Source organism: Pseudophryne corroboree, unplaced genomic scaffold (assembly GCF_028390025.1).
Source record: "Pseudophryne corroboree isolate aPseCor3 unplaced genomic scaffold, aPseCor3.hap2 scaffold_873, whole genome shotgun sequence".
NCBI lineage: Eukaryota > Metazoa > Chordata > Amphibia > Anura > Myobatrachidae > Pseudophryne > Pseudophryne corroboree.
In genome coordinates this window covers 25,859-41,651 of record NW_026970452.1, presented here as the reverse complement: position 1 = coordinate 41,651, position 15,793 = coordinate 25,859, and the positions used below count along the sequence as shown (strand labels likewise).

General features: G+C 47.7%; 5 non-coding genes across 5 annotated transcripts; 3 read left to right on the top strand and 2 right to left on the bottom strand.

Annotated features, from left to right (window-relative positions):
* Positions 1-4,236: 4,236 nt before the first annotated feature.
* Positions 4,237-4,400, top strand: LOC135043665 (U1 spliceosomal RNA). Its single transcript, XR_010236490.1, has one exon. It is a non-coding gene; the product is annotated as a U1 spliceosomal RNA (small nuclear RNA).
* Positions 4,401-4,552: 152 nt separating this feature from the next.
* Positions 4,553-4,715, top strand: LOC135043570 (U1 spliceosomal RNA). Its single transcript, XR_010236405.1, has one exon. It is a non-coding gene; the product is annotated as a U1 spliceosomal RNA (small nuclear RNA).
* Positions 4,716-5,370: 655 nt separating this feature from the next.
* LOC135043644 (U1 spliceosomal RNA) lies at positions 5,371-5,534 on the top strand. The gene has a single exon (XR_010236470.1). It is a non-coding gene; the product is annotated as a U1 spliceosomal RNA (small nuclear RNA).
* A 9,745-nt stretch (positions 5,535-15,279) lies between these two features.
* On the bottom strand, positions 15,280-15,442 carry LOC135043580 (U1 spliceosomal RNA). The gene has a single exon (XR_010236414.1). It is a non-coding gene; the product is annotated as a U1 spliceosomal RNA (small nuclear RNA).
* Positions 15,443-15,594: 152 nt separating this feature from the next.
* On the bottom strand, positions 15,595-15,758 carry LOC135043660 (U1 spliceosomal RNA). The gene has a single exon (XR_010236485.1). It is a non-coding gene; the product is annotated as a U1 spliceosomal RNA (small nuclear RNA).
* Between the last annotated feature and the right edge of the window lie 35 nt (positions 15,759-15,793).

Here is a 15,793-nt window from a genome sequence, read left to right as displayed (position 1 = left end):
AATACTACAGGATACAGTTTGGACAGAAGACATGTTTTAGTGACAAGTGATGTAACATCCTTGTACACAGTCATAGATCACAAGCAAGGGACTGATAGTGCAAGACATTTCCTCTCACAAGACAACACACTACAACCCCTGCAGACAGATTTCATACTAAAGGCCATCACATTCATACTTGAACATAATTACACGTGGTTTGACGATGAATACTACAAACAGCAGACAGGGACAGCAATGGGGACCAGGTTCGCCCCGAGTTATGCCAACCTGTTTATGAGTAAGTGGGAGGAGGATAACATCTGGAAGGGGCATGACTTCGGAGCGAACCTGGTCCTCTGGCACAGGTATATAGATGATGTACTATTCATATGGAAAGGGACAGAGAACCAACTACAAGCATTTCTACTACACATCAGCAAGAATGACAGGAATTTACGTTTCACTACAAAATACAGCAAAGAACAAGTAGTGTTCCTTGATTTAGAGATCAATATTATGAACAACCAGATACTCACACGCACGCACCACAAACAGGTAGACGTGAATAGCTACATCTTATCCACAAGTGGCCACCACCCAAACTGGCTCCAGAGCATCCCGACAGGACAATTTACAAGACTGAGAAGGAACTGCACACGGATAGAAGACTATCACAAACAAGGACAAGACTTGAAACAGAAATTCATAGATAGGAAATACGACAAGGGGATTGTACATAAAGCATATAAGAAATTGGAGGACACAGATAGACATGACTTACTGAAATACAAGGAGAGACAAGAGAAACAGCACAACAACGACATTTATTTCATAACACAGTACAACACCGGAGCAGGTAGGATGAAACAGAGCATACTGAAACACTGGGCCATCTTAATGCAAGATGACACGTTAGCGAAAATATTACCCCAACAACCAAAAGTAGTGTATAGGAAGGCCCCAGACCTGAGGGAAAAATTAGTACATAATCACATCCCACCATCAAGACAAATACAGACCACACTAGAGGGTACTAAGAGAAAGAGAGGATTTTACTACTGTGGGTCGTGTTTAGGGTGCAGAACAACAAACTCCAGAACAACACAGAATACCACAGGATTTTGCTCGCACATCACCGGTCAAAAATATGAGATTAGAGAGGAACTCACATGCCACACAAAAGGGGTGATATACCTTATCACCTGCCCATGCGGACTACAATATGTGGGACGCACCATTAGAACACTAAAGATTAGGATCTCCGAGCACATACAGAACATAAAGAAGGGATATGAGAAACACAGTGTTTCACAGCACTTTAAGGAGACTCACATGCAGGACCCATCCAAACTACACTTTTTGGCAATAAAACAGATAACCAACAACTGGCGAGGGGGAGACTACCTGAAAAAAATCAATAGGGAGGAACTCAGATGGATCTACAATCTGAAAACCTTAACACCAAGAGGATTAAACATAGACTACAACATTGCCGCAGCCCTCTAACAATACGGGTTGAAACACATCATCAGAAGCACTGACCCCACACCCACCCTACACATCCTGTCCTTTCTCCCCTTCCCCCCCCCCCCGTTCCACCCCAACCCCCCCCCCTTCATCACCCCCCTCATACCCTCCCCACCACGTCTCATTTAAAGGCTCGCATAATCCTAACCAGAGATTCTCCCCCCTCCCCATCCCCCACATCCTTCCCCCTACACCCGACCACCACCCCACACTGACAGGACAGACCACCCACATCAATTAATTACCCTTATATCCAATACAGCAATACAGCATAACGGCATCCCCATATTGCAATCCATTTTCATGTAACTATACAATCACCCACAGACTGCAACCTAGAGGCACAGGCAGCTGGGTATATTTTACAGAACTCAACGCTGACATTGTAGTCCATGTTAATAATGAGACCTGCACTTAGGAGTAAGAGCAAGTCCGAAACACATAGACGACATGACGTGATTGATTGACAGGTGGAGAGTCACCGCAACCAATCACAGTGGTGGGCGGTGACCAAAGACAATCTGTATGGACCAATCAACATGGTAACTGCACCATATAATGGGCACAGGAACATACACTTGTAACCCTAGACAAAGGCATTCGTGCTGAAACGCGTTGGGACGTAATTAACATCACACTCATTCACAAAAATACAGCCTACAGATTCCCCTCTCCGGCCGGAGAAGGGAACAGGGCAATCTGAACTTTGCACTGAAAGAGCGCTCACGTGGTACTGAACGTGACGCGCGAACCCGGAAGCGGCAGGACGGAACGCGGACGACGAGGAGGAGACGAAGGAGATCAGCTGCCGCCAGACAGCGCGCACAGTAAGGGAGACAGAAGAAGCCACGGAGGGGACCGGCTGCCGCTGGGGAGAACATCCACTAAGAAAGACGGAGGTAACGGAGGACTGACAGCCTGAGGGGGGAACAGCAGAGACGCGGCTCACCGGCGACAGGCAGCAGAAAATCCTGTCCACGGCGGTAAGTGTCAGTGCACACAGCCCACTCTCTCACACCTCAGTGCTGCACACAGAAGGTGTATGACAGGCGGGACGCCGCACTGATCATACTCCATAGACACCATCCAGCATCCAGACTCAGAGGGAACATAGGCTCTCATTACCCCTATGGTAAAGGTGACCCGCAGGGTACACCTGACATTCACCTGAACTGGGGTCCATCTTGTATACCACTAGGAAGGTATACAAAATAAAGGGTAGTCTGCAGGACACACCTGAAAGAGGTGGACCAATAACTGAAAGGAACCATTATCTAATCCTCATAGGTTGTTGCCAATAAGGACAACCTTGATACTGTATGAACATTTTAAAATAAAAATAAAAATAAAATTAGATGCACACGGCAATCCAACGGTTAGAGTGACCATCATTGACACACACATCCACGTGGCACACAAACTTCACCCAGACCATCACACACCCATTACATACCCTTACCAACCAATTAGTGCGCTGACCTTTACAACCATTATTCCACTCCTAGATGGGCCAGGTGTTTGTGTCGGCCACTTGGGTCACTGAGCTTAGTCATCCAGCGACCTCGGTGCAAATTTTAGGACTAAAAATAATATTGTGAGGTGTGAGGTGTTAAGAATAGACTGAAAATTAGTGGAAATTATGGTTATTGAGGTTAATAATACTTTGGGATCAAAATGACTCCCAAATTCTATGATTTAAGCTGTTTTTTAGGGTTTTTTGAAAAAAACACCCGAATCCAAAACACACCCGAATCCGACAAAAAAAATTCGGTGAGGTTTAGCCAAAACGCGTTCGAACCCAAAACACGGCCGCGGAACCGAACCCAAAACCAAAACACAAAACCCGAAAAATTTCCGGTGCACATCTCTAGTGGCCATGCCATGTCACTGTGCAGGAGCCAGCACCGCTCACACACTAGTCCCCGGTGCAGCCCCCAACCCCCGGGACACCCGGAGCAACAAAATGTAGATTCAGGCCACCAGGCCACGCCCCTACCTATGAAACCATGCCTCCTTTTTACCATTGCGCTGCTTATCTGCGCGCACTGCATTACAATCTCCCTCGCCACCTCTCTGGGTGTCACCAGTGATAGTGACACCTCTGCCATGCTTGTAGCAGCTGGTCCTAAGATCTACACCTCAAGCCCTGAGTGTTTGCCCTTGTGACTTGTTGATCATCATAGCAAAGCAGATGCTTACAGAAAACTGCAGGGGCTTAGATTGAAAATAAAAAAAATTGATGGGTATAAGGTAGAGAGGAGCGGGTTCGGTTCTCCGAGAACCGAATTCCCCACGAACCCCACGAACTCCTCCTCCGAGGCAGGCTCGGTTGTTCCCGCCTGACTCGGAAAACCTGAACAAGGGAAAATGTCATCATCCCGCTGTCGGATTCTCGCGAGATTCGGATTTCATATAAAGAGTGCAAGCATTCCTGGGGGAAGGCCTGCAGCAGATGGATTTGCATATGGTGATGTCATCCAAGCAGTGGGTCAAAGTTGGCTTCAGAAACAAACAGGAATGCTTGCACTAGTTGTTGCATTTGGTTTGTTGTTTGGGGGTGCTTCAGTATTAGGCAGCCTTCTGCCCTCCCATGTTCATCTGAAAATATGTGTTCTCCCTGCAGTTGTTGTCCCCAGATGAGAGTTCCCTTGTGCTGCCTCAGTTGAATCTCCTTTACTTGACAGAGATGTGCCTGAGCAGCGGCCCTCCCCAGCCCTATCCCAAATCATACTTATTTTGCATAGGAGATACCATGGTCATGAAGATTATTCTCCCAGGGTGAGGTTCATTCATTGCATTCTGGGTATGCTGACCCCTGTGTTTTCCCCAAATGTGGGTAACTCGACTGCATTATTTGTGGTAGTGGGGGACTGTGTTTGTGTTTTCCTCTGGTCAGCTCTGGTAAAAGTCAGATTTCTTTGTTTCAGATCTTCCTCTAGCCTTGTTCTTCTTTCGAGAGTTCCCTTGTGCTGCCTCAGTTGGATCTCCTTCACTTGACAGGGGGGTGCCCGAGCAGCGACCCTCCCCAGCTCAAGCCCAACTCCTACTTACCTGCCAGGTGAGATACTATGATCATGAAGGTGCTTCTTCCAGGGCAAGGCTCACCCATTGCACTCTGGGTGTGCTGCCCCTGCGATTTCCCCAAATGTGGGAAACTTGACTGCATAATTTGTGTTTCCCCTGGTCGGCTCTCGTATAATTCAGATCTCTTTGTCTCAGGTCTCTCTCCTGCCTAGTTTGCTGTCTGTTTCCACTTCTTTTTTCTTGAGCCCCTCCCTTTTATACCCTTGTGCACTATCCTGACTTCTCCTCCTGTCTGCTTACTTTGTGCCTTCCAATGCACAATGCAAACTACACACCCTTTTACTTGCCTTACAGAGCAGCTCTGGAGCTGTTACAGTGCCAAGCTGCTGTAAGAAATCAGCTTGAATGCTTCAGGGGCTGGGGCATTGTCAACATGAGCCCCACACCGAAGGAGGGTGGGGGTGTTTAATGCGAACTAAGGGTCATCCAAGCGCCGCAAAAGGCCGCCATGCCCTGCATACCCCTTTTCTCTTTTCATATGCAGATGAGGGATCCAGCCAACTTTGGCCCACTGCTTGGATGACATCACCGTATGCAAATCCGTCTTCTGCAGAACTTCCCCCAGGAATGCTTGTACTAGTTGTTGCATTTGGTTTGTTGTTTGGGGGTGCTTCAGTATTAGGCAGCCTTCTGCCCTCCCATGTTCATCTGAAAATATGTGTTCTCCCTGCAGTTGTTGTCCCCAGATGAGAGTTCCCTTGTGCTGCCTCAGTTGAATCTCCTTTACTTGACAGAGATGTGCCTGAGCAGCGGCCCTCCCCAGCCCTATCCCAAATCATACTTATTTTGCATAGGCGATACCATGGTCATGAAGATTGTTCTCCCAGGGTGAGGTTCATTCATTGCATTCTGGGTATGCTGACCCCTGTGATTTCCCCAAATGTGGGAAACTCGACTGCATTATTTGTGGTAGTGGGGGACTGTGTTTGTGCTTTCCTCTGGTCAGCTCTGGTAAAAGTCAGATTTCTTTGTCTCAGATATTCCTCTAGCCTTGTTCTTCTTTCGAGAGTTCCCTTGTGCTGCCTCAGTTGGATCTCCTTCATTTGACAGGGGGTGCCCGAGCAGCAATCCTCCACAGCTCTGGCCCAACTCCTACTTACCTGCCAGGTGAGATACTATGATCTTCACTGTTAGGGCAATCAGGATGTGGAATTCCCTGCCAGGGAAGGTGGTAATGGCGGACTCTGTAATTGGATTTAAAAAAGGAATGGATACATTTCTGAATGAAAAAGCTATCCAAGGTTATAATACTTAAAATATCAACATGGTTAATCCGGGGGTAACATGAGTTGTAGTAGCTAACTAGTCATAAAACATTATTCAGCAAGTATGTAGAATCATCACAACTTAAAACAGGTTGAACACGATGGGCAATTTGCCTCTATTCAACCTCAAAAACTATGTTACTATATGTTACTATATTACTATGTTACTGTAGTATACAGAACACCACAATGCAATGAGCAGTGATAGTGAGCACTGATGAGGATACTAGAACTGACACTGAGCAGCAAGATGCAGCACTGGACTATTAGTAATGTACTGTAGTATGCTGAGCACAACAATGCAGCACAAGACAATGAGCAGTGATACTGAGCACTGATGAGGATACTACTGAGAACTGACACTGAGCAGGAGAGACACACTACTAGTATTACTGAGCAGCAATAAGTATCCACTGATACTGAGCACTGATATTGAGATTTCCACTGAGAGAACATAGCCACGTCCTCTCCGCTCTCTCTTCAATGCACGAGTAAAAATGGCGGCAACGCGCAGCTCTTTATATGGAATCCGAATCTCGCGAGAATCCGACAGCGGGATGATGACATTTTCCCTTGTTCAGGTTTTCCGAGTCAGGCGGGAACAACCGAGCCTGCCTCGGAGGAGGAGTTCGTGGGGTTCGTGGGGAATTCGGTTCTCGGAGAACCGAACCCGCTCCTCTCTACCTTATACCCATCAATTTTTTTTATTTTCAATCTAAGCCCCTGCAGTTTTCTGTAAGCATCTGCTTTGCTATGATGATCAACAAGTCACAAGGGCAAACACTCAGGGCTTGAGGTGTAGATCTTAGGACCAGCTGCTACAAGCATGGCAGAGGTGTCACTATCACTGGTGACACCCAGAGAGGTGGCGAGGGAGATTGTAATGCAGTGCGCGCAGATAAGCAGCGCAATGGTAAAAAGGAGGCATGGTTTCATAGGTAGGGGCGTGGCCTGGTGGCCTGAATCTACATTTTGTTGCTCCGGGTGTCCCGGGGGTTGGGGGCTGCACCGGGGACTAGTGTGTGAGCGGTGCTGGCTCCTGCACAGTGACATGGCATGGCCACTAGAGATGTGCACCGGAAATTTTTCGGGTTTTGTGTTTTGGTTTTGGGTTCGGTTCCGCGGCCGTGTTTTGGGTTCGAACGCGTTTTGGCTAAACCTCACCGAATTTTTTTTGTCGGATTCGGGTGTGTTTTGGATTCGGGTGTTTTTTTCAAAAAACCCTAAAAAACAGCTTAAATCATAGAATTTGGGAGTCATTTTGATCCCAAAGTATTATTAACCTCAATAACCATAATTTCCACTAATTTTCAGTCTATTCTTAACACCTCACACCTCACAATATTATTTTTAGTCCTAAAATTTGCACCGAGGTCGCTGGATGACTAAGCTCAGTGACCCAAGTGGCCGACACAAACACCTGGCCCATCTAGGAGTGGCACTGCAGTGTCACGCATGATGGCCCTTCCAAAAAACACTCCCCAAACAGCACATGACGCAAAGAAAAAAAGAGGCGCAATGAGGTAGCTGTGTGACTAAGCTCAGCGACCCAAGTGGCCGACACAAACACCTGGCCCATCTAGGAGTGGCACTGCAGTGTCACGCAGGATGGCCCTTCCAAAAAACACTCCCCAAACAGCACATGACGCAAAGAAAAAAAGAGGCGCAATGAGGTAGCTGTGTGACTAAGCTCAGCGACCCAAGTGGCCGACACAAACACCTGGCCCATCTAGGAGTGGCACTGCAGTGTCACGCAGGATGGCCCTTCCAGAAACACTCCCCAAACAGCACATGACGCAAAGAAAAAAAGAGGCGCAATGAGGTAGCTGTGTGACTAAGCTCAGCGACCCAAGTGGCCGACACAAACACCTGGCCCATCTAGGAGTGGCACTCCAGTGTCACGCAGGATGGCCCTTCCAAAAAACACTCCCCAAACAGCACATGACGCAAAGAAAAAAAGTGGCGCAATGAGGTAGCTGTGTGACTAAGCTCAGCGACCCAAGTGGACGACACAAACACCTGGCCCATCTAGGAGTGTCACTGCAGTGTCACGCAGGATGGCCCTTCCAAAAAACACTCCCCAAACAGCACATGACGCAAAGAAAAAAAGAGGCGCAATGAGGTAGCTGTGTGACTAAGCTCAGCGACCCAAGTGGCCGACACAAACACCTGGCCCATCTAGGAGTGGCACTGCAGTGTCACGCAGGATGGCCCTTCCAAAAAACACTCCCCAAACAGCACATGACGCAAAGAAAAATAAAGGAAAAAAGAGGTGCAAGGTGGAATTGCCTTGGGCCCTCCCACCCACCCTTATGTTGTATAAACAGGACATGCACACTTTAACCAACCCATCATTTCAGTGACAGGGTCTGCCACACGACTGTGACTGAAATGACGGGTTGGTTTGGACCCCCACCAAAAAAGAAGCAATAAATCTCTCCTTGCACAAACTGGCTCTATAGAGGCAAGATGTCCACCTCATCATCATCCTCCGATTCATCACCGTGTACATCCCCCTCCTCACAGATTATCAATTCGTCCCCACTGGAATCCACCATCTCAGCTCCCTGTATACTTTGTGGAGGCAATTGCTGCTGGTCAATGTCTCCACGGAGCAATTGATTATAATTCATTTTAATGAACATCATCTTCTCCACATTTTCTGGAAGTAACCTCGTACGCCGATTGCTGACAAGGTGAGCGGCGGCACTAAACACTCTTTCGGAGTACACACTTGTGGGAGGGCAACTTAGGTAGAATAAAGCCAGTTTGTGCAAGGGCCTCCAAATTGCCTCTTTTTCCTGCCAGTATACGTACGGACTGTCTGACGTGCCTACTTGGATGCGGTCACTCATATAATCCTCCACCATTCTTTCAATGGTGAGAGAATCATATGCAGTGACAGTAGACGACATGTCCGTAATCGTTGGCAGGTCCTTCAGTCCGGACCAGATGTCAGCATCAGCAGTCGCTCCAGACTGCCCTGCATCACCGCCAGCGGGTGGGCTCGGAATTCTGAGCCTTTTCCTCGCACCCCCAATTGCGGGAGACTGTGAAGGAGGAGCTGTTGACCGATCAAGTTCCGCTTGACTTGATAATTTTCTCACCAGCAGGTCTTTGAACCCCTGCAGACTTGTGTCTGCCGGAAAGAGAGATACAACGTAGGTTTTAAATCTAGGATCGAGCACGGTGGCCAAAATGTAGTGCTCTGATTTCAACAGATTGACCACCCGTGAATCCTGGTTAAGCGAATGAAGGGCTCCATCCACAAGTCCCACATGCCTAGCGGAATCGCTCTGTCTTAGCTCCTCCTTCAATGTCTCCAGCTTCTTCTGCAAAAGCCTGATGACGGGAATGACCTGACTCAGGCTGGCAGTGTCTGAACTGACTTCACGTGTGGCAAGTTCAAAAGGTTGCAGAACCTTGCACAACGTTGAAATCATTCTCCACTGCGCTTGAGACAGGTGCATTCCACCTCCTATATCGTGGTCAGATGTATAGGCTTGAATGGCCTTTTGCTGCTCCTCCATCCTCTGAAGCATATAGAGGGTTGAATTCCACCTCGTTTCCACTTCTTGCTTCAGATGATGGCAGGGCAGGTTCAGGCGTTTTTGGTGTTGCTCCAGTCTTCTGTACGTGGTGCCTGTACGCCGAAAGTGTCCCGCAATTCTTGTGGCCACCGACAGCATCTCTTGCACGCCCCTGTCGTTTTTTAAATAATTCTGCACCACCAAATTCAAGGTATGTGCAAAACATGGGACGTGCTGGAATTTGCCCAGATATAATGCACGCACAATATTGCTGGCGTTGTCCGATGCCACAAATCCACAGGAGAGTCCAATTGGGGTAAGCCATTCTGTGATGATCTTCCTCAGTTGCCGTAAGAGGTTTTCATCTGTGTGCGTATTCTGGAAAGCGGTGATACAAAGCGTAGCCTGCCTAGGAAAGAGTTGGCGTTTGCGAGATGCTGCTACTGGTGCCGCCGCTGCTGTTCTTGCGGCGGGAGTCAATACATCTACCCAGTGGGCTGTCACAGTCATATAGTCCTGAGTCTGCCCTGCTCCACTTGTCCACATGTCCGTGGTTAAGTGGACATTGGGTACAACTGCATTTTTTAGGACACTGGTGAGTCTTTTTCTGAGGTCTGTGTACATTTTCGGTATCGCCTGCCTAGAGAAATGGAACCTAGATAGTATTTGGTACCGGGGACACAGTACCTCAATCAAGTCTATAGTTGGCTCTGAAGTAATGATGGATACCGGAACCACGTTTCTCACTGCCCAGGATGCCAAGGCCTCAGTTATCCGCTTTGCAGCAGGATGACTGCTGTGATATTTCATCTTCCTCGCAAAGGACTGTTGGACAGTCAATTGCTTGGTGGAAGTAGTAAAAGTGGTCTTACGACTTCCCCTCTGGGATGACCATCGACTCCCAGCAGCAACAACAGCAGCGCCAGCAGCAGTAGGCGTTACACTCAAGGATGCATCGGAGAATTCACCAGGCAGGAGAGAACTCGTCAGAATTGCCAGTGACATGGCCTGCAGGACTATTGGCATTCCTGGGGAAGGAGGAAATTGACACTGAGGGAGTTGGTGGGGTGGTTTGCGTGAGCTTGGTTACAAGAGGAAGGGATTTACTGGTCAGTGGACTGCTTCCGCTGTCGCCCAAAGTTTTTGAACTTGTCACTGACTTATGATGAATGCGCTGCAGGTGACGTATAAGGGAGGATGTTCCGAGGTGGTTAACGTCCTTACCCCTACTTATTACAGCTTGACAAAGGCAACACACGGCTTGACACCTGTTGTCCGCATTTCTGTTGAAATACTTCCACACCGAAGAGCTGATTTTTTTGGTATTTTCACCAGGCATGTCAATGGCCATATTCCTCCCACGGACAACAGGTGTCTCGCCGGGTGCCTGACTTAAACAAACCACCTCACCATCAGAATCCTCCTTGTCAATTTCCTCCCCAGTGCCAGCAACACCCATATTCTCCTCATCCTGGTGTACTTCAACACTGACATCTTCAATCTGACTATCAGGAACTGGACTGCGGGTGCTCCTTCCAGCACTTGCAGGGGGCGTGCAAATGGTGGAAGGTGCATGCTCTTCACGTCCAGTGTTGGGAAGGTCAGGCATCGCAACCGACACAATTGGACTCTCCTTGTGGATTTGTGATTTTGAAGAACGCACAGTTCTTTGCTGTGCTTTTGCCAGCTTAAGTCTTTTCATTTTTCTAGCGAGAGGCTGAGTGCTTCCATCCTCATGTGAAGCTGAACCACTAGCCATGAAGATAGGCCAGGGCCTCAGCCGTTCCTTGCCACTCCGTGTGGTAAATGGCATATTGGCAAGTTTACGCTTCTCCTCCGACGATTTTTATTTAGATTTTTGAGTCATTTTTTTACTGATCTTTTGTGTTTTGGATTTTACATGCTCTGTACTATGACATTGGGCATCGGCCTTGGCAGACGACGTTGATGGAATTTCATCGTCTCGGCCATGACTAGTGGCAGCAGCTTCAGCACGAGGTGGAAGTGGATCTTGATCTTTCCCTATTTTTGGAACCTCAACATTTTTGTTCTCCATATTTTAATAGGCACAACTAAAAGGCACCTCAGGTAAACAATGGAGATGGATGGATACTAGTATACTTATGGATGACGAGTGACTGACGACACAGAGGTAGCTACAGCCGTGGACTACCGTACTGCGTCTGCTAGTATAGAGATGATAATTAATGATATAAAAAAATATATATATATAACTACTGTAGGTATATATAATATAATGACGGACCTGGTGGACACTGTCAGCAGACTGCTAAACTACTAGTATGAAGAAGATAGAAAAAAACTTCCACCACAGGTAGGTAGGTATACAATTATGGACGAGCACTGACGACACAGAGATAGCCACAGCCGTGGCCTACCGTACTGCGTCTGCTAGTATAGAGATGATAATTAATGATATAAAAAAAAATATATATAACTACTGTAGGTATATATAATATAATGACGGACCTGGTGGACACTGTCAGCAGACTGCTAAACTACTAGTATGAAGAAGATAGAAAAAAAAAACCACCACAGTTAGGTATACAATTATGGACGAGTGACGACACAGAGGTAGGTACAGCCGTGGACTACCGTACTGCGTCTGCTAGTATAGATAATATACTAAATATATTACTACTGTAGGTATATAATATAATGACGGACCTGGTGGACACTGTCAGCAGACTCCTAAACTACTAGTATGAAGAAGATAGAAAAAAAAACCCCACCACAGGTAGGTATACAATTATGGACGAGCACTGACGACACAGAGGTAGGTACAGCCGTGGACTACCGTACTGCATCTGCTAGTATAGATAATATAATAAATATATTACTACTGTAGGTATATAATATAATGACGGACCTGGTGGACACTGTCAGCAGACTGCTAAACTACTAGTATGAAGAAGATAAAAAAAAAAACCCACCACAGGTAGGTAGGTATACAATTATGGACGAGCACTGACGACACAGAGATAGCCACAGCCGTGGACTACCGTACTGCGTCTGCTAGTATAGATAATATAATAAATATATTACTACTGTAGGTATATAATATAATGATGGACCTGGTGGACACTGTCAGTAGACTCCTAAACTACTAGTATGAAGAAGATAGAAAAAAAAAAACCACCACAGGTAGGTAGGTATACAATTATGGACGAGCACTGACGACACAGAGATAGCCACAGCCGTGGACTACCGTACTGCGTCTGCTAATATAGAGATGATAAAGATGAAAAAAAAAATATAACACTACTGCAGGTAAATATTTATATAATATATGTATGACGGACCTGCTGGACACTGTCAGCAGAATGCATTTATAGAATAAAAAAAAAACACCACAGGAGTGTTTAACTTTTTCAGGCAGACAATATACTGGTGGTCACACTGGCAGCAAAAGTGTGCACTGTACTCCTGCTATAACTGCTCCCCAGTCTCCCCCACAATTAAGCTGTGTGAGCAGTGAGCACTCAGCACAGTCAGATATACATAGATGATATATCATGCAGCACACTGAGGCTGAGCACAGATATGGTATGTGTATCGTTTTTTTTCAGGCAGAGAACGGATTATAAATAATAAAACTGGTGGTCACTATCAGCAAAACTCTGCACTACTGAGTACTCCTGACAAGTTCAACTGCTCCCCAAATTAGTAGTAAATCAAATGTCACTCGTCTCTATCTTCTAATCTAAACGGAGAGGACGCCAGCCACGTCCTCTCCCTATCAATCTCAATGCACGTGTGAAAATGGCGGCGACGCGCGGCTCCTTATATAGAATCCAAGTCTCGTGAGAATCCGACAGCGGGATGATGACGTTCGGGCGCGCTCGGGTTAACCGAGCAAGGCGAGAGGATCCGAGTCTGCTCGGACCCGAGCAAAAAAGGGTGAAGTTCGGGCGGGTTCGGATTCCGAGGAACCGAACCCGCTCATCTCTTATGGCCACCCAGCATGACGCCTCCCTTCTTGACCATGCTGTAATTGCAGTCGCACTGCAGTTCAGCGTGATCATAAAAAATGGTGTAGCCTCCTGCTGGTGCAGACTGTATGTGCGCGCAGGAAGCCGCCACCATTTTTGTGATCACAGCGGCTGAATGTGATGTCATACAGCTGCTGTGACCACGCCCCCTGTGTCTCCTCCATTGCAGACCCCATTTTGAAGCCTTGCCCCCGCACCGCTCCATCCCTGACTTGGAAATGGAGTGTTGCTGACCCCCCTCTCCCCCCCTGCCCCGATTGACAGGCAGAGGCGATCGCATTCTCTGCGGGGTGCCGCAGAAAATGCAGGCACATGCGTATGCTCTTAGCAATTTTTGCAGTTGGATCACTTATTGTGATTGCAATCCAACCTGAATCAGGCCCTATTACCTATCACAATGCGCTGCGGGCAGTACAAAATTGGTTTAATATAGGAGAAAAACCCCCAGACCTGTGCTCCTTAACTGTACCTGGTGGCTAGTGGAGCGGCTGCCCAGTAATCAGTGTCCACGCCAGTGCGCACACGGTCCACCCCCTACGGCCACGCTCCCCTTCATCAGCGGCCTCGTGATCCGGAAGGGCGGTGTGTGTGTGACTGACCTTAGGAAGAAACCGGAGCCTCCGCTGCAGTGACCCAGCAACCAGGGCACGGGAGTATACAGCGCCGCTGGGAGTGATGAAGCTGCAGTAAAGATGTCTATTAGACCTAGCCTGCTGCAGCCCTTGTAGATTCTCATAAAACAAGTTCTTCTTTTCTTGTCAAAATGAATAGCTAAGAATTGGCTTCCTGAGGCAGGCCCCTGTTAAGTGGCCTGCTACTGAAGGCACCAACTACAAACTGAGCTCCCTGTTCATGGAAGCGGGGTTATAGAGGAGGATGCGCTGAGCATCTTGGGAACAGTCAAAAGCTTTGAGTCGGTTGGTGCCTCAGATCAAGATCCTACTCTACACCCCAATGTGAATCCTTGTGGAGTCCTGTGTACCCCACAGAAGAAATTAATGTGTCACACCCATTGGCAGCAACCTTAGAATAGCTGCTGATGGGCACAATTGAGAAAGGAAGGGGGGGGGGACATTTGAATCCAGCACATAGATGCAATTCAAATATGTAATTTGTACCTTCCTATTTTAAAATATAATGGATGAACTTCACCCTGTGAGAACAATCTTCATGATCAAGAGATCTCATATGCAAAATAAGTATGAGTTGGGATAGGGCTGGGGAGGGTGGCTGCTCGGGCAGCCCCTCCCCCATCAAGTTAAGGAGATTCAACTGAGGAAGCACAAGGGAACTCTCGTCTGGGGACAACAACTGCAGGGAGACCACATCTTTTCAGATGAACATGGGAGGGCGGAAGGCTGCCTAATACTGAAGCACCATCAAATATCAAACCATATGCAACAACTAGTACAAGCATTCCTGGGGGAAGGTCTGCAGCAGACGGATTTGCATACGGTGATGTCATCCAAGCAGTGGGCCAAAGTTGGCTGGAACCCTCATCTGCATATGAAAAGAGAAAAGGGGCATGCAGGGCATGGCGGCCTTTTGCGGTGCTTGGATGACCCCTAGTTCGCATTAAACACCCCCACCCTCCTTTGGTGTGGGGCTCATGTTGGCTATGCCCCAGCCCCTGAAGCATTCAAGCTGATTTCTTGCAGCAGCTGGGCACTGTAACAGCTCCAGAGCTGCTCTGTAAGGCAACTAAAAGGGTGTGGGCCCTGCAGCACTACCTGTAGTTCGCATTGTGCGTTGGAAGGCACAAAGTAAGCAGACGGGAGAAGTCAGGATAGTGCGCAAGGGCATAGAAGGGAGTGGCTCCAGAAAAGAGAAGTGGAAACAGACAGCAAACTAGGCTGGAGAGAGACCTGAGACAAAGAGATCTGAATTATACGAGAGCCGACCAGGGGAAACACAAATTATGCAATCAAGTTTCCCACATTTGGGGAAATCACAGGAGCAGCACACCCAGAGTGCAATGGGTGAGCCTTGCCCTGGGAGAAGCACCTTCATGATCATAGTATCTCACCTGGCAGGTAAGTAGGAGTTGGGCTAGAGCTGGGGAGGGTCACTGCTCGGGCACCCCCCTGTCAAGTGAAGGAGATCCAACTGAGGCAGCACAAGGGAACTCTCGAAAGAAGAACAAGGCTAGAGGAATATATGAGACAAAGAAATCTGACTTTTACCAGAGCTGACCAGAGGAAAACACAAACACAGTCCCCCACTACCACAAAAAATGCAGGCGAGTTTCCCACATTTGGGGAAATCACAGGGGTCAGCATACCCAGAATGCAATGAATGAACCTCACCCTGGGTGAACAATCTTCATGACCATGGTGTCTCCTATGCAAAATAAGTATGATTTGGGATAGGGCTGGGAGGGCCGCTGCTCAGG